Source organism: Phyllostomus discolor, chromosome 6, assembly GCF_004126475.2.
Source record: "Phyllostomus discolor isolate MPI-MPIP mPhyDis1 chromosome 6, mPhyDis1.pri.v3, whole genome shotgun sequence".
Classification (NCBI taxonomy): Eukaryota; Metazoa; Chordata; class Mammalia; order Chiroptera; family Phyllostomidae; genus Phyllostomus; species Phyllostomus discolor.
The window spans coordinates 118144264-118164227 of record NC_040908.2 but is presented as its reverse complement, the minus strand read 5'-3'; the positions used below and the strand labels follow the sequence as shown (position 1 = coordinate 118164227).

Sequence of the window (19964 nt, the reverse complement as noted above, 5' to 3'; positions counted from 1 at the left end):
ATCAACCACAGGTCACCCTTTGCTCACTGGTCCTTCCAACCTCATTAACAAAACCTGCTTCATTGCTTTAAAGACAACAGTGTTGGTACTTAAACTAGATTTAGTCCTTGGCATCATATTTTTCAGACTATAAGACGTACCCCCAAATTTGGAGAAAGGGGATGCGTCTTGTCCAAATGTAGCTTACCTGGCTTGCTGGGGGGGGGGGGGGCAGTGGAGCAGGGTCACTGGTTATTAAATATTTTACCACATTCTTTTGCTTCAATTTTTTTTCTATTTTCCTATAAAACCATGTGTCTTATGATAATTTAAATATTCACCAAATCATCATAAGGTTCTGAAACATGGCGATGTTAGATCTGCAGATGACCACTTTTAAGTTGAGTTTACAGAGCTAACTCAGGTTGCAGCAGGGTACATGCATTAGAGAAATCTTTAAGCACATACACGCATATCCCTATAAATACTCATGCTGAGGTCATCTTCACCCAAAAGATGATACAAGTGTTCTGTGATACCAAATGGCCATAGAACAGAGGTAGGCAGACTACAGCCCCGGGCCAAGTCCAGTCTGCAGTGGTATGGCCTGAAAGGTGAGAATGATTTTCACATTATAAGTGTTGTTTGAACAAGACCTGCGAAGCCTCGACAGCTTGCCCTCTGGCTCCCAGGAGGCCTTCAGCAGTGAGCTCCGTAGTAGAAGTCTGGCCATACTTCTTACTGCCCTTCTCTGCAAGGCAAGTTCAGTGTGTGTGTGTGTGTCAGAATGAAATATTTTATACATTTGAAATCTCTCACTTTGTTGAATATAATCATATGATTTGTGTTTAAATATTTACAGTATAAAATTACTTCTTCATAATCAGTTTTACTAGATTGGCAGCAGTCTGCTGCAAAGTGCCTAAACCTTTGGAAAAATTACATGATTTTGTTTCTGTTATAAAGGGAATTCCACTCCATGCTGTAAAGTCCAAAAACGTTAGCCGCGTTCATGTTTTGAGTTGACTTCCAGAAAGCTGAGCTCTTTAGACTATTTGTCTTGTGCCATTTAAAGTGCGCCATGCAGTAGCTGCAGAGGTACTGATAAGGTGCGCCTCAGTCGTGTACACATTTTTTTTTTCAAAAGGAAAGTTTTTTTCCACAAGCAGTTTGTGTTTCTTTTTGGCTCTTTGTAGAGCCAAATTAATGCTTATTAATACATGAACCTATTTTAAGAAATAGCTATTATCAATTTCTGTTTAATGTACTGATTGGGCACTGTTTATTGTCAAGCATTTTCATATTTTTAATATTTCTGAGTCATTTATCAATATGACCAGCAGATAAACTGTTCAAGTTAATTACATGGTTTCCTAGTTTCATTTTGGTGTAGGTGTTTGTTCTGCTAGCAATTATTTAATAAACATAGATTGTCCTGAATCGGTACAAGGAACTAAGCATTTCCAGGTGATCTCACATCTGCTTATTCACTTTTTCCGTTTGATTTGCCAATGCCACAATCATTTTTCTAGAAGATAGTAGAATTATGTATATTTATCTAATCCACTATAATCTAGGCTGTATTTCAGTATTCAATTACCCCTTTGTTGGTAACAGTACTGAATGATGCTGTCTCAAATAAGACTTCTGGTAATGTCTTATCCCTGCTTCATATTTAATGTATCAGCACGTTTGTATAAAGGCAGGGCCACCGTGGTTAGTTGCACATTTTGAGCCCTGCACAAGGGCACTCTGTCGGGGCTGGGGGCTAGTGGGGGCTGAAACCTAGCCTCTGCTCGCTTGTCAAGGTATGTGCCCTGGTAGGGCTGCATCTCAGGACACACCGTGTGCCAGTTTCCAGATGAAGGGGGCCGTACAGGCCAGCAGCCGTCCTGTGCATGGGAAAGGATGTTCAGTAATTATGCTAGGATATTTCTGTTACTAGTCTCAGACTGTACTGCAGTACGTTCGACTCCAAGCCTGGGTAAGTTACAAGGTTTCAAACAAAGGTAAGGGAGTATGTGGAAAAGAGATGGATGTGACCTCGAAGCTCAAAGATTCACTCTGATTCTGCGAGTGTGCTTCCCTTCTGTAGACCTTCAGCAAAGGGGCTCCCAAGTGGAAAGCTGGTAACTTTTCAACTAAACAGTATGATCTATAAATACCAAGTGTGCTCAGCTTTAGAAGCTCTGGAGTAAACGCACGAGCCTTCCAGGGTTACACAATTAAGGGTGTTGGCGGGAGGGACAGATCAGAAACAGACAGAAATTGCCACATGAGCCACGTATGTCAGCAATGCCCAAAGTGCCATCTACAAGATTTAAAACAAATTAAGAATATTCCATAATTCACCTAGTTTTTCAAACCACAGCACTTTTTTTTGAAGTCCTGTGAAAGTTCATGAAAAAGTTCTGTGAGGTTCTATGAGGAAAATTAATCTGGGACAATATTATTATCTTCATTGTAAATTTTGAAAAATAACAATGAGGAACAAAAATATTGGCCACATTAATGTGGCTATCCTATTAGGAAAATACTTTGTGATTAGGTGAGGTGTGTCTGCCTGCCCCCTGGCAGTGACCACCTGAAAGACCACGCCCAGAGAGCCTCCACAAGGGGCCGGGAGGTCTTGCAGCAGAGTGCCCTTCCCTCCTGGCTTCTCCCCGCCTTCTCCCCTGGGGTGACTCCCTTCCCTGGAGGCCGTTGCAGAGTTAGCTCACTTTCCCGCAGACATGCTTTCAGCCCAAACCCTGAGAGCCCACCCCCTCCAGCCCATTCCCAGCCATCAAGGAGCTGCAGCTAATGTATGTGAATGTGACGTCGGAAGGAGCTCTGGAGCTGAGACAGGGAGGGAAGAGAGCAGGGCGAGAGACCGTGAGGTGCTGTGACCACTCCAAACTCACAAGGCACTCTCACGCTCAATAAGCAAATTATTCTCTTGGAATCATGTTGGGGTTGGGAGGTTAGCCATGAAGCAGGGGTCGGGAAATATGTAAGCTTAACCCTTGGTTCCAAACATCTGAGAGAGCTTGTCTTTCCCCTGCAGGGGGCACTGTAGATGTGAATGTCTTTTACCCCCAGGGCTGGAGCCTTCGGCCAGCAGAAGGCTCAAGTGAGAAACTGCAAAGTGGTTCTTGTCAGATGCATCTTCTCAGGAGAGTGGCACCGTGTGTGCAAAAGAAGCTTCAGTAGAGTATCTGCCCTTAATGTGAGACCTGCAAATCCAAGAGGGAGCAAAAGGTTCCTGCAGGCAGGTTCTCGTGGAGAAGCCAAATTAAGACAAAGGGACCAGTGGGTCATTGAGTCTACTGGAAATAGACGACCAGGGAGACCCTGGGATACAAGGCAAGGGGTGAAGTCAGACAAGAGTGGAAATATCTCAAGTTCATAGTATCTAAAGCCCAGGAGACATGGTCTTGGTTAAAGTGGGTTATGGCAGTGCTGCCTTTAAAGGACCTGCAGTCTTGCAATGGGATGAAAGAAGTTACTGAACAAGTCAACCTGAATCGGGAGTTTTCACATGGACATGGAACTTTGCAAGAACCGAGACTAATTATTTGCCAGTGTATCTTCCAAGCTCTTCAAGCTGCAGCCTTAAAACCTACCTGCCCTGTGGTCTGCACTCTGGCTGGTTCTGTTGGAGCCAGTGGCTGCTGGCATCCTGGCCAGTTTCCTGGGAGATGGTTATCCATCACTGTCCCCTGAGCCTCTGAAGCCGAGTCCTCCTCCAGCCTTGCGTATGGTGGTGCCACTGCAGCTTCTTACAGAGAATTGATTACCCTGTTGTTCTCTGTCTGTGATGAGCCCAGCAAAACTGAATAGATACAGTTGTCTCCCCTGGATGTTTATCTTCAGGCCTTTCTAGAGGCTGCCCTGTGTTTAAGAAAAGGAGATTTAGCCTCACCAGGCACTTTGGACGGTGGAAGGGGATGGGGGAGCTGACTAGAGTCATGTGAGGAGAGACTGGGTTTGTGGCTCCGGGAGAGAGCTGAAGGGATGGCCACCAGCCACCCCCCCCCCCCGCCCCCCTGTGCTGAGCCCCTCTCCTGCACTGCAGATGTCGTCTTTCCTGGGTGAACTCCCCCTCCTTACCCAAACCTCAGCTTTTAAATATTAGCTTTTCTAACCAAGCCTGCTGGAATGGGTAGTTTCCACCACTGCTGACTAACTATTGGTAGATTCTCATACGGCTGCATTTAGGAAGGTGGTAGATTCTTCCACTAGTCCCTCCTTTGTGTTTCAGAGAGGGACAGCCTCGCCTGGATCGGCCCTTTCCTGACGGAGAACACAAGTGAATTTGCAAAGCATTTTGAATGGTGCTGTGTAAATTGGACAGTTGCAAAGGAGTTGGGATGGCTTCAGTTTCGCCTGTGAACCAGTCACACTTTTCTAAAGCCACCCTGCCACACACCCCCACGCACAGGCGTGCATCATTTATGGAGTGAGTTTTACTGATCTTAACTCTGGGCTCGGCTCTGGCATGTCGGAGGTATTTTTTCCACCTTTTTCTCTTGCCTCAGCCCTGGACTGCAATGCACAATGTGTCTACCAAGGCAAGAGAAAGACTAAGATACCTGTCTCTCTTGGTAGTGGGGCCTAGTCCCAAACAGGGCTTCATTCTCAAAGGCATCTGTGGAGAAAGCATAGAAAGAGAGGATTCCCTTTCTGAGCCATGCTATGTGGGACTATGTGGCCCTTGGGGACTATGTGGCGCTGTGCCATCCATTCAACAGACTTCGGGATCCGCGGCAGTGTTGGGTGCTCCGACTGCCGTGGAGAACAGGACTGACACCCGCCCTGTGGCACTGGCAGTCCAGTGACTGACAACCGCGCTCGCTGCTTGTGTTTGGGACGAGCGTCGTGGAGGCAGGGCGTGGAGAGCTCTGCGAGCCCGTGCGCCCCGGGGAACTGGAGGAGGGAGACTTCCCTGAAGGCGCTTGTTAGGGTAACAGCTGAGGGATGAGAGGAAAGAGGAAGAAAATAGGCTGATCTGGCTGAGAGAGGAGAGAGCCGGAGGCCAGCGTGCGGAGACAAGGGCAGGCGCGAGTCTGTGGGCGGTGAGAGGACGGTGAGAACTGGAGTTTGGGAAGCTGTCGACAGCGCGGGGAATGGAATCACAGGAGCTGGGCGGATGCAGGGGGTCCGCACAGAAGAGCCTGCAGGGGTCCAAGCGGAGGCGATGGCCGAGCATGACCTTGGAGACGGAAAAGCGTGTCTGAGTTATATGGGAAGAAGTGGATTTGGGGTGAGTTACGGAATAAGTGGAACTTGTTGAGTTTGTAGCCTGTGCGAGATAAATACAGAATGTCCTCAAGTAATGATTTTGTCCGATGTCGTTTCCTTTTAACGTGGAAGGGAGAGAAAACCTGAGCCCGGGCTTTCTCGGCGGTGCTCTGGGCTCCTCCCCGTCTCTGGGCGGGGCACGGGCGTGGTGGCCGGTGACTGGCAGGTGTCCTCAGACCAACCAGCAACGTCATCGAGTTTGTTATAAGGTCATTTACTCACGGGACCGTGGGGTCAGAGAGCACAGACCACATGGACCGCTGTCCGTCCCGGGACCCTGCTGCGGCACTTCCCCTGCGACACGAAGGACGGGGCCACAGAACAGAGCGCAGCACCGCCCAGGGCCGGACCTCCCGGCGGTCTCATGACAGAGGCTGCTTGTATCCGTCCCTCCCACCGGTCTGATGTGTGTCTGGGTCGTCGTGCCATTCTGGACACCAGCTGCTAACACAGATGTGTGTGGCTGCATTTAGGACGTGAGGGCGACCTGGCTGCGGCGTCTGTCACCCCGCTAATCGCCAGGGTTGACTGGGCTGGTCCGGCTGGCCGGGCGGGTGTCCCCTCCTCCCTCCCCGATCGATCCACGTGCGTCCCCCCCGAAGCCGCGCGCTGGGACGAGGACGACCTCCCCCAGTGGTGGACAGGACGGGTCTCCCGTCTGGGGTGTGCTGGTGGCTGTGCGTCCCTGCTAGAACTGCCAAACAAGCTCTCAAAAATATTTGTGGCAACATTTTAGGGAACACAGATTGTTGCGTGGGTCACCGGCCAGCATTGATCATGGAAGGCTGTGGATGGCTCGTCAAAAAACACGCGAGAAAAAACACATGCACAGAGACAAACTAGTTTCTATGGAGAAGTAGGGACGAAATGGCCACCCCCCTAGTGGGGAGTGCGCCGATTTACCGTCCATACCTGCTTTTATTGGGCTCATTTTGCATAATAATTCAGGTAAAGTACAGTACTCATTAGGGGGAAGTAAGGAACTATAGAAAACAAGGAAATCTGCCCATCTATTGAGTCGGGGTCAAAGAGCTATAAGACTTTGAGGAACAAACTAACTTCCTCCTTGGACCCTTCTCATTCAACTGAGAGCATTCTAAACAAAAAAGATTTCATAGGAATTTACATGTTCTGTCTTAGGCCTGATCACCCGGGGAATCCGCCCTTTTCAGCACAGAGCTGCACCACCCTGTCATTGTTTCAGGTTTAGCACGGAAACTAAGGCAACCAAGAGATAAGGAGATTTTCTCCCAGACGATGAGAACTCAGGCTACGTCAAAGCTGAGGAGCGAGGGTCCATCACCCCCTTTTGCTGCAGCCCCCCAAGTCCTTCTTTTGGGGGGCCTCCCCAAATGATCTTGCCTGTCTTAGGTCATTCCCCCCGTGGGGAATCTTACCAGTCTTTGGCTAACTGACCAAGCTTTTGGGGGTTCAGTTATGAAAAAAAGCAGCGGAAGCAGCATTCCTGCCAGGGAGATAAGCTTTTGTCTCCTTGCTGGTTTACGGTTCCAAGGGCGTTCCCTTAGCCTTAGCCTAGGTGGGGGTTTTAGCTCCTGATACCAGTCAGGGTGGTTCCCAACAACAATGTTAATCATCAACGAGAAGCCTTTGATGTGCTTGCTAAGGACAGTGAAGTCAGATGTCACAGCATGGGACAGACCCAAAGTCGGGTGGCTAGGCTCACCAGAGCGTCCGCACTGCCCTGGCCTGAGTGAGTGCGGGGTGGGTGAGAGCGGCCCTGTGATGCAAGGGCAGCCTCTCCTCTCCGGGGTTGGGTCCGGCCTTGCTCCGTGAGCTGCCGTGAGAGGCTCCAGGTGCCGTGACCCTGAACTGGAATAAGTGGGTTGGAAAAGAATGTTCTTACTTGGTTTTATTCATCTTTCTTAGATGTATGTATAGCTCACATTTATTTCAATTTTAATATTAGAAGTGTTTTTGGGTCTTTCTGAGAAGTTTGGTGATGTTTCTCTGACCAGGAATATGCCATAGGAATGTCACCCTGTTTCTATCAACTGGCCTGTGGTAAAACTGGTCTTGTTATATGTGTTTTGTTTTGTTTTGTTTTTTCATTTAAATTTGCAATTTCCAAGAACCTTTTAATGCTGTTAAGTGAGGACTCACCTATCCTGGTGGAGAGCTTTGGGATAATAAAAAGTGTGGATCTGGAGCTCAGCCGAGAGATCTGGGCTGAGACACAAACTTGAGACACACAGCACACATCATATGGGAAGCTATGGGAGTGGACGAGGTCATGGAGGGAAAGAAGAGGGTCTCAGACTGAGTCCTAGAACCAACCATTTCAGGACTAGTTAGAGGGACATTGAAGGACAAGGCCACCTCCATCCAAAGGGAATCACTAGCCACTTGGAAAGGACGCCTGGAGTGAGACCGAGTTCTGGTTCCGCAGGTCTGTGGATGCCAGTGCTGGACTGGTCCAGCTGTGGCTCTTGGCAGGGTCCTCTTTGTGGCATGAGGTGGTGGGTAGTGACTCCGACCCAACAGTACACTGAGGCGCAGGCCTCCAGCTGCAGCCCGCGGGCGTCGGTCCTGACAGGGTGCTGCTGCACGCGCTGGGTCCTGCTCTTGTCCGAAGGCCTCCACTGCCATCTGGTCCACCACTGGAAAATGGCGACTGTGGCCAAGTCACTGACTTTGAATGTTGAATTCTACATCTGTGGGATGTAGGGTTGTCTTAAGGGTCAACACCCTGGCGTAGTACGAATCTAATTAGAATGGGCTTTCTGGATGGGATCCTTCCTGGAAGAGTAAGGTGCCTGCTCAAGGCCTGGCAGGGGCACCTCGAACTTCTGGACAAACCCAGGGAGTCCACCCCACTTCTAGATCCTTCTCGCACTAAGTGGTTCCATCTGGATCAAGGGACCGTCCAGCGTTCTGTCCTTTCCTGGTCTCCACTGCTGGCCTGTGTCCACAGAATCTATTCATCTTGGGGCAGGGGCAGGTTTCTCCGCACCGCCCACCCCCGTATTTCAGGCGAGGGTGTAGCAGAACCAGCAGAGGGCTGGCCGAGACCCTCCACACGAGGTTAGAGCGCCTGCCCGCGTTAAGGGGAGGGCTGAGAAGGGGCCAGCACTGCTTCGCTTCCACCTGCGAGCAGTGCCCACCGCTCCGCAGCCACCCTGCCGCACACAGCCACCGCACACGTGTCACTACCTTCCTCTCTGGCCGTTCCGGAGCCTTCCCAGAGAGGACAGAGCTGCCTGTCCTAAAGTCGGTTCATTTCACTCCAATAAAATTAGCCCCATTTAACTTCCTTCTCAATTCATTGCTAAAACTCCCAAAAGACATTTCTGCTAAGGTGAAAAGATGGATTTTTAGGGGGCTTGACAAAAAGGAGTTGACACAATTAAGCCATGCGGCTGGCCGGCCTGGTACCCGCTCTTCCCGGCCTCTAGGGGGCAGGAGCTGCTCAGTCCGGAGCGGAGCGCGGTCGGAGGCCCTCCCTGGGGGCGGCGGTGCTCTGGCCCTTGTTTGCTCCAGGTTTAATTGGTGTTTCCACCTCCTTCAGCCCTTCATCCTCCTGCTGCTCGCTTCCCCCTCATTCTTATCCCTCACTCTCCGTGCAGACATCCCCCACCCCAGGCCGCTCTGAATTAGCAAGGAGGACAGAGAGCCTGGGAGGTGAACATTCTCATAGAATACCCAGTAAGTTACCAAGTCTCGGGGACACCATCCTGGCCCTTCTCACAGGCGCTGCCCAGTTCAGGCTTGGGCCTCCCCTCTCTCCCAGGACCCCTGCCTCCAGGCTTGCCCTCTCCAGCATCTATACCACCTGCCCTAATGGACTCTTGAACAGGTATGGACTTCTCAAAACTTTCAAAGGACCAAGTTAAAAGTCCAGGTATGGCATTCAAGGCCCTTCTCAGGGTGCCTCTAATCTAGCTTTGCTCCTTCAGCTCCCAACATCTCCCCCTCCAACCACGTTAAACCTGGAATGGGTCCCAGAGGTGTCCTGTGTGGTCCCAGACACACCTCTGGGCGTCTGCCCGCACTGCCCTCTCCCTCTCTCCACCCGCCCCTGCCTGCTGGGACAACTTACCTCTTCAAAACCCACGTGGTAGGTTACAAATGGCCACCAGTTTCTGGCATTCCTCCTCACCTGGTGCATCTGGGCTGGTCTCGTGATGTGCTTTGACCGACAGACTGTGGTGGAAGTGACATCATGCGAGCTGCCAAGCCCAGGACCAAGATGTCTCACGGCCTCCAGCTTCCCCACCTCAACCTGAGACCACCAGGCCAAGAAGCAGCCCAGGATGAAGGAGCACAAGGAGGGCGAGGCCCACCGCCCTCACTGGCCGCTCCCAGCTCACACACTGGCAGGATATAGACACACTTTTAAGGACCCTCGTGATCACACTGGGCCCACCAAGATAATCCTGGATTATCTTCCTTCTTAAGGTCTGCTGATCAGCATCCTTCATTCCGTCTACAACTTTAATTCCCCAATTCCCCTTCCCCACATAACCTGACGTGCTCATAAATCCCAGGGTTTCACAGCGTGGGTGTCCTTTGGAGGTCATTAGTTTGCCTACCACAGTGTCCAATGAATATTTGTTGACTAAATGAACGATAATGAAACAAAGGACAAGAATTAATGAATGGACAGACGTGCTTCCTTCACACAGACTTTCCTGTGTGGACTCTCATTCTGGACAACCGAAAACCACTAGTGCTGAATTCCCTTTCCCCTGGCTGCTGTTTTTCATGCGCTTGCAGGAGACGAGAAAACAAGAATGCTGAGGCCAGGAGAGGACGCGTGGGTATCATCCAGAGAGTCAGAGTTCTGTGCCTTGACAGAACTCTTCCAATTTGACCAAGTGGATTATTCTCCCCACCCCCCACCCCCAGCCCACTTTATAAGTAGAGATGTTAATTCAGAAATTTCATAACTCAAAAAGGTCAGAACAGCGCCATTAGAGGCCTGCTGTGTCACTGTGGGTCCCAGTCGCCCCGGCTCTGAAGCTGAGATGCTCGCCTTACCAGGCTTGGCCATGTGCAGGGCAAGCCCAGACCTGGCACCACCTGGTGTCACCTGGCTCCCCTCGCTGGACCCTGGCTCCGCTCGCTCGGTCCGACTCTTGGTGCTGTTGCGCCCAGTTGCCGCCAGGGGGCGTGCCCCTCACAGTTTCCAAGCCGGGGAGAGCAGCGGGTCCTTGGGTCAGTGTGAATCTGAGCCCAAAGAGCCTGTGCTTTCAACTCCGTTTCTCTGGCCAGCTGTCAGCGTAACTGACCAGGGCTTCCCTGGCGAAGAAAATGATAGGCCTGTCTCACCCAAACACAGATGCAAAATCCTACCCGAAATGCTAGTAGACAGAAGATGGAATGTGGCAGTATGTAAAAAATGCATCAGCATCTCGATGGGTTTATCCCAGGAATTCGGGGGGGAGGGGGGGTTAGCATTAGAAAAGCTATTAGAATATACATACGAAGGTCTGTCAATGTGGTACATGACATCAGGAGAAAGTGAGTAGTATTTCAGATCAGGACAAAAAAAAATTTTAAATAAAATTCAACATCCACTCATGATTTTAAAGAAAATCTTAGTGAAAAGTGAAAGCATTTGAAAGAATTTACTTTGAATTTGAAACAAGACTAGAAGTTCACCACTTCTGTTCAGCATTGTCTAAGCTTTGGCTGAGAGCACAGTAAGGCAAGATAGTAAAAAATACAATGACTTAAAAAAAGAAAGAAAACTATTAAAACCTTATAGGTTTGCAACCCTGTCAGACTCAATTTCCCCATTCTCTAACAAATTAACTCTTAGCTAATATCATACATCCACAGATATATTTTTAAAATTAATATAATTCTTTAGTTGTAAATATTAATAAAATAAAACTACTTTAAAATAAAATAATACGAATTTTGATGTGTAAATTCTTGGGCACAAAAACCCCACAAAACCTCCCATACAAGTTCCCAAATCTCCCACTAGGGGCGCAGCACACCTCACTGAGCACCATTAGTCTAGATCAGGGGTGTCAAACTCATTCTCACCAGGGGCCACTTCAGCTTCTCAGTTGCCTTCAAAGGGCCAAATGTAATTCTAGGACTGCAAATGTAACTACTCCTTAACTAGGGGCAAGGAGCTCGGCGCTGCCGCTGGATAGAAACAAGATGGAGGGCTGGATTCAGCCCACGGGCCTTGTGTTTGCCACCTGTGTTCTAAGTAGAAAACCCACCACACACACACACACACACACACACACTCGTCCTATGTACAACTGATTAATTTTAAGGAATGTATCAAGTTTTCCAGGTATAAAATCAATGTTCAAAATTCAATTTAATTTCTATATAGTAGTAACAAGCAGTCAGGAAAAGTCCTTTTTTAAAAGTAGCATTTATAATAGAAATAAAAAGGCACCTAATTGGATCTAAAAGACATGCAAGAAAATAAAAAAATTATTTAAAGATATTATTTGTAACATCTAAATTAATGTAGAGTGACATCATGTTACTAAGGCTCCTCTAAGCCCCTGACTTCCTTGGACCCTCACCCCAACCAAGGAGCAGGGATATGATCATAGTTACTGGCCAGATGTGGGACGGAGGCTCAGGTTGGTGAGTGGCCTGTGCAAGGTCATACAAGTCTTTTAGGCCCAGGCTTCCTGCTAGCCATGCCTGGGCCCTGACCCTTGCCCTGGCCACCACACCTGATGTTCACCACATCCACAGTCTAGTAATTTGGCCGTAGCCAAACACACACGCCCACAATGTTAGTCATGCCTTCAGCCCTGCCCGGCCCAGTGGCACTTGGGAACAGGAAGCAGTAGCCCTTTGAGGGAAGAGGTGAGGAGGAAGCTAAAGGTAAGGCCCCAACTTCAGTTTTTCCACCTCAATGTCCTACCAACTCACTCCCTCATACCCAGAAGAAAAAAAGCAAATAGCAATTATGGAAGGACAGGAAGTCTGAGCCTAAGAGATGCCCTCCTTGCCCCCAGGCCCAATGAATGGGAAAGTGGGCTCAGAGAGGAACAGTGCCCAACCCGGCATCACACAGCAGCAGGTCTGTGGCAGCGTGAGGAGGCTGGGCCTGAAGCCAGCTCGGCATCCAGCCTGGGGAGGGGGCCCTTTGGGGCTTGCATGAAGACTACTGTGAGTGTTTGTTTGCCCTAGCTGCCGGAGTTTCCAGTCAGGCAGCCACAGTCACCTGTGCCGGGAGTGACCCTGCAGTCTGACCGGAGCCCGCACTGGGGGCCCCGAGGACGTCCCCGACCTAGTCGGGGCGGCAGTTTTCAGCCATGAACCGAGACTCATAAGCGGTCATGGAATCAATTCAGAGTCTGAAGCCCACATTTTAAAAAATTTAGCGAGGAAGAAATAGAAATAGCGAGTGAATCACACATAGTAGAGATAGAGGATCACGATAGAAAATGTGATTCTAATTGTGGCTGTGATTTTTTTGAATGCCAGCAGCCTTTAGTGACAAGGTTGCCAGATTCAAAACCAACCTACAAAAGCCAATGCCGTTTCTCTACACCAGGCATAACCAGCTCGAAAATGTGCTCTTCATAAACGGTGGGACATTTTGGTATGATGGCTGGAACTTACTTTCCAGTGGTTCAGAAAAAAAGTGTGTATGAGTGAATATATGTGAAAGAATTCACTGATATTAAAAATTGGTGAATTCAAGTAAAAGGTATAAGTGTGTTCATCATTCTTCCCACTTTTCTCTCTGTTTGACATTTAGGAAAATAAAAACTTGGGAGAAAATACTATTTACAATAGCAACAAAAATTATCAAGTATCTACGATAGAATTTACGTGAGTGTCCAAGGCCTCCATGAGAAAAAGAATTAAACTCTAATAAAGGATGTGGGCAATATCTGAATAGAAAGGTAGTCCATGTTCTTATATGGAACTACCTAATATTATAAAGGTACCAATTATTCCCAAAGTAATCTTAAAATTCAATGAGGCCCTAATAAAACTTCATTTGTTTTTTTCTGTTTTTTCTTTTTTGTAAAGATTTTATTTATTTATTTTTAGAGAGGGAAGGGAGGGAGAAAGAGAGGGAGAGAAACATCAATGTGCAGTTGCTGGGGGTCATGGCCTACAACCCAGGCATGTACCCTGACCGGGAATCAAACCTGCGACACTTTGGTTCGCAGCCCGCGCTCAATCCACTGAGCTACACCAGCCAGGTGTTTTTGTTTTTTCTTTAGGAACTCAATAAGCTTACTCTAAAAAACAAATGAATAGCTAAGTCGCTCTTAAAAATTAAAAGGTAGGGGTGACATTTGCCTTACTGTGTTTGACCACCAAGTCGTGGTGACACAAATGTCACGGGGCTAACACGGGGACAGATGGATACGGGGAGGCACCAGTTCCAAGGCAGCCTGTGCAGGTGGGGACCTAATGGGTGGATGGATGTAGAAATGCAGCTGGCGGAGCGGCTCACTCTGCAGTCAGGCACCCACCGGGTCTGCACCTCCTGCTGCATTTAGGAAGGGACTCGCCCTTCCTAACCCTCTTGGGTTAGACCCCTAAATGTGAACCGTACAACTATAAACATGGCAGAGGAACATAGAGAAGAATCTCGTTGTGACCTAGGAGTGGAGAAGAACTTTTTAAGCAAACGTTCAATGCATAAATAATAAAGTTTTAAAAAGCTTAAAAAGGTTTTTTAAAGATTTCTGCCCTGGTTGGCGTAGCTCTGTGGATTGAGCGAGGGCTGGGAACCAAAGTGTCCCAGGTTCGATTCCCAGACAGGGCACATGCCTGGGTTGCAGGCCATGACCCCCAGCAACCGCACATTGATGTTTCTCTCTCTCTCTCTCTCTCTCTCTTTCTCTCTCTCTTCCTCCCTCCCTCCCTTCCCTCTCTAAAAATAAATAAATAAATAAAAATCTTTAAAAAAAAAGATTTCTGTTCGGTGACCAACGAAAACAAGGGAGGCTGACAATGGAGCAACATTTACACGGTCCGAAGTTGACAGCAGATCACTGTCCAGAATGCACGGACCAAACCCCAGCGGACCCGAGGGTGAAGGAGGCACCACCCAAGTTCAGAAGAGGAAACTCTGAAATCTGACAGCACACTAGGAGGTCCTCTAAATTATTAATGATCACAACAGAACCCAAATTAAAACAAAGAGATAGCTACACTTGTAGAGGAGCAAAAGGCAGAAAGCTCTGGCACCCAGTGTGGCCCTCCCATTTCTGAACTCAGAGAACACTGTTCACAGCCAGAAAGCTCCCTGTCCTGGCTCGGCTCAGACCGGGTGGGGGAGCTGCAGTCCCTTGAATGTTTTGCCCCGAGACACCAGGCCTCAGGAGCCCCCAATCTTGAGCCGCGCCTCCTGCCAAGAAAGTCCCTTTAGGGTTCTCAAACAAGAGCCAGGCAACTAGATCTACTGTTTTTTTAAAGGAAATTATTATCATTATAAGAGTTTTACATGAGAAGCCATGTTCATGCAGGAGCAGAAAAGACAGGGGTTTCCTGGCCGGGAGCAGAGAAGATGCTGTCTCCTGCAGACCGAGGAGAGGGAGGCGCATCGGCTCTGGGTGACAAGTGGCTCTCCCAGGATGGACAGGCTTGCCCTGCGAGGGAATGAGCTCCCTGTTCCAGGGGGATGCAAGCAGAGGTTGGACAGGCAGTCAAGAGCCTATAGAGGTGTCTTTTCCCTGGGGGAGAGGAGAGGAGGAGATGGAGGGGAAGGAGTCAGACAGGACAGGGATGGATTCCAGCTCTGCTGCTTCCTAAGTGTGTGACCCGGGGATCTCCCCGAGGCTCAGCTCTGTTACCCAGAAAATGGGGCCAAGGGGGCTCCTGCAGAGGGTGGGAAAGGCACCTGAACCTAACGGCACTGTTAGATGGCTCGGTTCATGAAAATTGCCAGCAGGGTCCTGGGGCTTCACTGGGCCCCCTCCCTTCCCCAAACTTGTCAGGAGGCCAGGCTCTTCCCGACTTGCCTGAAAATGCCCCATCCCCCGAAATGAGAGCAGGGCCAGTGCCCCCCACCCCCACCCCGCCAGGCTGGGTGCTCAGACAGGTCACTGTCTCTCTCTAGGCTTGTTTCTTCATCTGCCAGCGATGGGGTCCCGTTTGGAATCTTCCAGTTCTAACATTCTGGGATGCCTGGGGATCTCACTGGCCACATGTACATGTCTCTGCTTCTGGGGACCCAGTGTCTTCACAAAATGTGGGGGTTGGGCTACATGAAAACCACACCAGCTAATTCAAGCTGAGCACTGATTTAGCAGAACCAGGGATCACTCCAGGGCTTCACATGATTGGTTCATTTAATTCCCACAATGACTCTGTGGTGTAGTGCTGTAATACTGCTTTACAGGTGAGGTGACTGGGGCACAGAGAGGGTGGGTCACTTGTCCAAGGTCACACAGCGAACATGAGCCTGGGTAGTGAGTCCAGAGCCCATGCTTGCAACCATCACATGACACCCCTCCTGAGGCCCCAACAATCTAAAATACAAAAGGTGGACCAAGCATCCTCTGAACTGCACCATTCTACAGGCCAAGGCACACATATTTTTTCAGACATGGCCCCAGCCCCACTTTGAACACCTGAGAGTAGCCCAGCCCAGATGCAATGCTGCCCAACACCCTATATGATGCGGCCCTCCTGGGTCCCACGACTTGCCAAAACCTGATCATTACACACTTCTGCTAGAAGCCCATTTTACAGACAGGAAAATGAGGCTTGAAAAGGACAAGACTTGCCAGGATTACACAGCCAGTAACTGGCGGAGTGAGGCCTGGCTTCACCAAGCACTGAGCCTCCGCCTGGCCCTCCAGAGGACTGTGCCACTAACTCCCAGAGGCAACCTGAGTGTAGGGCCCTGGAAGAGACGCGGCGACCAGGTGGGAATGCTGAAGAAGGTGTGGTGGGGCTTGTGGTGGAGGCATTGCATGGGAGCTGAGGGCTGATCTCAGGATGTGTGTGTGTGCGGGGAAAGAGCAGCCTCATAGAGGGCAGATCAGCATCAGCATCAGCAAAGCGTTGGGGAGCAGAGAGCGATGGAGAGCAGCACTGAGGGCCTGAGGAGTGGAATAGGGCACAGGCAGTGGAATAGGATGGAGAGTCAGACAGGGGCACAGACTTGGAAGTTGTCCTGTGAGGGGTGGGTCACGGCTGCATGAGTCTTCCCTGGCTGAGTAAGAGGCTCCGGAGGGGGCTGGAGCTGCTCCCAGCGGAGGAACGTCTGGGAAGCCTGGGGAAGAGGCTGTGAGGCAGTGGAAGAAGCCTGGTTAGTCTGAGGGACTGGGATGTGGATGAAATCATGAACCGAGGCTGGGAGCGCTGGAGGGGGAGATGAGTGGACCCGAGTTTCTCCACCTGCCAAGCGGGCTGATACAAGCCTCTGACAGCAAATCAGAGCAGCGGGGAGGAAGCCCAGAGCCCCTACGGTGTGCCAGAGCTGGTCGTTCAGAAACCTTCTGAGGCTCATTCTTGAAACCTGCCCCTCTTTCTGCCGTACTGAGCATGGTAAATGCTCAAAACGGGCCTAGAGCGCGCTTTCCCCTTCTGACGAGGTCCCTCTTGGCACCTCCAGGGGTCTGGGTCCTCCCCTCCTCCACTTCGAGCCTTGGAGATGGACATGGACAGGGAGATGGGAAAGAGATGGGCACACGCCTCTTCAAGTCCTTCTTTCCCCAACCCCCTGCGGTGATCGTTGCCAAGCTCGCAGTACAATAGGGGTCCCTAACCCCGGGCTGCGAGGAAAGCTCGCCTGAGCTCCGCTTCCTGTCTCCGCCCCCCAACACGCTGCACAGCAGGAGGTGAGTTGCAGGGAGCAAGTGAATGACCGCCCCCCACCCTCCTGGGCTCCGTCCCCTTCCCCCTCCTCCGCCCTGTCCGTGGGAAAACCGGTCCCTGGTGCCAAAAAAGTTGGGAACCCCTGCTGTACAAGATGCGTGCACAAAGCTCAGCGGCCTGCACGCCTTCTGCGGGGCTTGCACGGAACCCTCGGGCACCTGCCGACCTGGGCTCAGCCCTGGGTGGCTCCCGAAGATATTCCACAGCAGACAGGGCGAGGTTGGAAGGGAGGCCAGAAGAACAGCCTGATCGAGCCCAGAGGGGTCAGGCTGAGTCTCAAGGGCTTCCAAACCCCCTCCCATTGCCCAACAGGAACTCTGCAGCTACCTCGCAGCGGGTTCGACCCACAACGCGGCTCCAGCTCGCATGCGCAGCAATCCCGGTCCTTCCCCCACTGGAAACCACGCCTCTGTCTCCAACTGGGCGGAGGCTGCGGGGCGGGGCGGGGTGGGCCTCAGCCCCGGAGTCCCAGCTCGAGCCCCCGCCTTAAGGCCAGCCCCAGCCGATCTCTGGCCGGAGCTGCAGGCTGCTTCCTGAGGCTCGTCCAGCCGCCGCTCCACTGTCCGTGCCGTGCCTGCATCCCGGAGTCCGGCTCGACCCGTGGCGGCGCGGCAGGTAGGAGGCGCTGCGCAGAGGGAGGCGTGTGCGAGCGCGTGCGAGTTCCTGTGTGTGTTTCGGAGGTGTGTGTGCAGGTGCAGCGCTGGTCAGTGCGTGCCCTGTGAGCGCCGATCCGTGTGTGTGTGGGGGGTGCACATCCCTCACGCCAGGGAGGAAGGGGGTGATCACCGCCCTGGCTTTCAGCCCTGGGGGGCGGGAGCCTGGAGGATCCGCCAGGGTACCCGGGGTTTGTCCCCACCCAACCCTCCATCCCACATCTAGGAGCCTCCCGGGCACCCCAACCCCCACCCTTCCCACATCCCGGAGTTCGGGGTAAGTTTCCTAGTTTAGACGTTCTGGTGTTGAACCCCCGGGACTGGACCGTGTCTTCCTCATAATTTCCCTTTCCTGTTCCCTTTCCAGCCCTCTACCCATTAATTCAAGTCCCTTCTGGGTGCCCTCCCTTCTTCCCATCCCCCGTCCGAAAGACTTAGGAAAGGAGGCAAGTCAGGTTCTCTTCCTGACCCTTCTCCACGGTCGAACAGGGGCCCTTTTCCTGGCTTGCGGGCTTGGGTGTGGTGTGAGGAGCAGGGGGTGGGGTGGGGAGATCTGGGGAGATCTGGAAGAGAGTGGATCTTGGGCTTCTTTGATCCTGCCTCTGCGCTTCAGAATTGAGGGTCTGGGGGGACCCACCTGGGGTCCAGAGGTAAAGTAGGACAGATCATTATCAGCTGCCAACTTCTATCCAGGCTTTCATGTGGTGGGATTCTCGACACCACCCCCCACACCTGCCCTAACCCCACAGAAATTAAGAAAATGGGCATGGAGGGGTGAAGTGAGCTACTGTCAGGGGTGCTGAGCCAGAATTTGAACCTGGATCACCTGGCTGTCAAGCCAGAATCTTCTCCCTGAACCTGCCATGGAGGGAAGAGCCTGGGAAACTACGAGGGATGGAGAAATCTGAGTAGACTTCCTGGAAGAGAGGGATTTGAGGGTGGGGTTCAGCCTAGCTTGGAGTGTGAGGTCTCCTGGGCAAAACTCTGTGTTCAGCTGCAAAATTGATACCCCCAAGGTCTGTCAACCTGTTCCTTCCCTCAGCCCCCAAAGTCCTGGGGTGGTTGGTGGTCAGAGGCCTGGCTACTATCCCTGGCTGAGGGACTGGGTGGGGTAGGGTGGGCCCAGCTGCTGTTGCTTCAGGCCCAGCTGGCCAGAGCCGGGTGCCAGGACAAAAAGGTGCTCTGGCTGTGTTGTGTCCTGAGGCAAACGAGTCAACAGGCCCTTGCCCAGGGTTACATTCCTTGCTGGGAGCCCAGGGTGGGGGTTGGGCAGTTCTTGCCTGGGTGTGGCAGGGGGGTGGGTGCGGTTCACTTTGGATCCATGGGTGCTGGGTCTCCAGGGATGAACAGTTCACCAAGCAGAGAAGAAGCAGGGCATTGCAGGCCCAGGGGACAGATGGGCCTGGAGGTGTCAAACTGAGTGGTAGTCTGTGGGGAGGGGCATTAAATAGATTTGTGTCTGAGAAAGGTCATCTCTCGCTCCTGTAGTAGGCAGGTCCCTATGGAGGGCAGTGAGGCGAGGCCAGAGCTGCCCAGCTCCCCACCTGCCCACCTCTCTACCTCCACCTCCCCCCCAGGGGGGATCTGAGAGGGGCTCCCAGAGCAGCTGTGGGGGTGAATGGCAGTGCTGAGGTGCTGGCCACACAGGGCTCCAGCTTGGGGAAGGGTGGCTGGGGGAGCTGAGATGGGGCCACCACAGGGTAGGGAGTAGGTCTGGGAGACGTTGAGAAGGTAGTGGCTGGACAGTGTGGTTGTGGGAGGCCTGCGGGCTCTGGGGGGTGACATCCAGGACACCGCTACCAGGCCAGTGCGGTCTCTGCCTGCTGCCGCCTCTGCTGTTCCCGGGACAGCCCTGAAGTTCTGGTCCCTGGACTGGAGGCCCTCCTGGACCCCCAGGGGCACAGGGCGGCCTCTGTCCTCCCTGAGTCTAAGTACCTTCCTTGCTGGAACTGGCTGTGTGCGTGACCCTGAGGCAAGGAACTCCCGAGTGAGTCTCGGACATGGGGATGCGTGCTGCCTAGTCACAGGGTTGGGGCGATCACGTTCGACAGTGGCCTTGCTGTGGTGGCTGTTCTGATACATGGTAGTTAGCTGTCACACCACACAGTCCCTTCTCCCCTTGGGGGGTACACAACCCAGAGGAAAAAGGGGCCCACTTTGGGAGAAGAGGGGTGAAAGGAAATGGGGTCTCCCATGGAAGTGGAAACCCCTCTTGGTGTCAGTGGGTGTGACCCTCTCAGAGCCCTTGAG

At 51.6% G+C, this 19964-nt stretch overlaps 1 protein-coding gene and 1 long non-coding RNA gene across 4 annotated transcripts in view; one reads left to right on the top strand and one right to left on the bottom strand.

Annotated features, from left to right (window-relative positions):
- Positions 1-2121: 2121 nt before the first annotated feature.
- LOC118501255 lies at positions 2122-10088 on the bottom strand. 3 transcript variants are annotated; one of them, XR_004903877.1, is made up of 2 exons: positions 9320-10088; positions 2122-3852 (listed from the first exon to the last, which is right to left on the bottom strand). It is a non-coding gene; the product is annotated as an uncharacterized LOC118501255 (long non-coding RNA). The 3 variants fall into 3 exon arrangements; XR_004903878.1 differs by lacking the exon at positions 2122-3852 and adding an exon at positions 4416-4609; XR_004903876.1 differs by lacking the exon at positions 2122-3852 and adding an exon at positions 7232-7934.
- Positions 10089-17490: 7402 nt separating this feature from the next.
- CAPN5 (calpain 5) overlaps positions 17491-19964 on the top strand; it is a 51020-nt gene continuing 48546 nt past the window's right edge. Inside the window, exon 1 of the mRNA XM_036028774.1 lies at positions 17491-17676. The gene's annotated coding sequence lies outside the window, so the exon portion shown is untranslated. The remainder of the gene's footprint in view (positions 17677-19964) is intronic.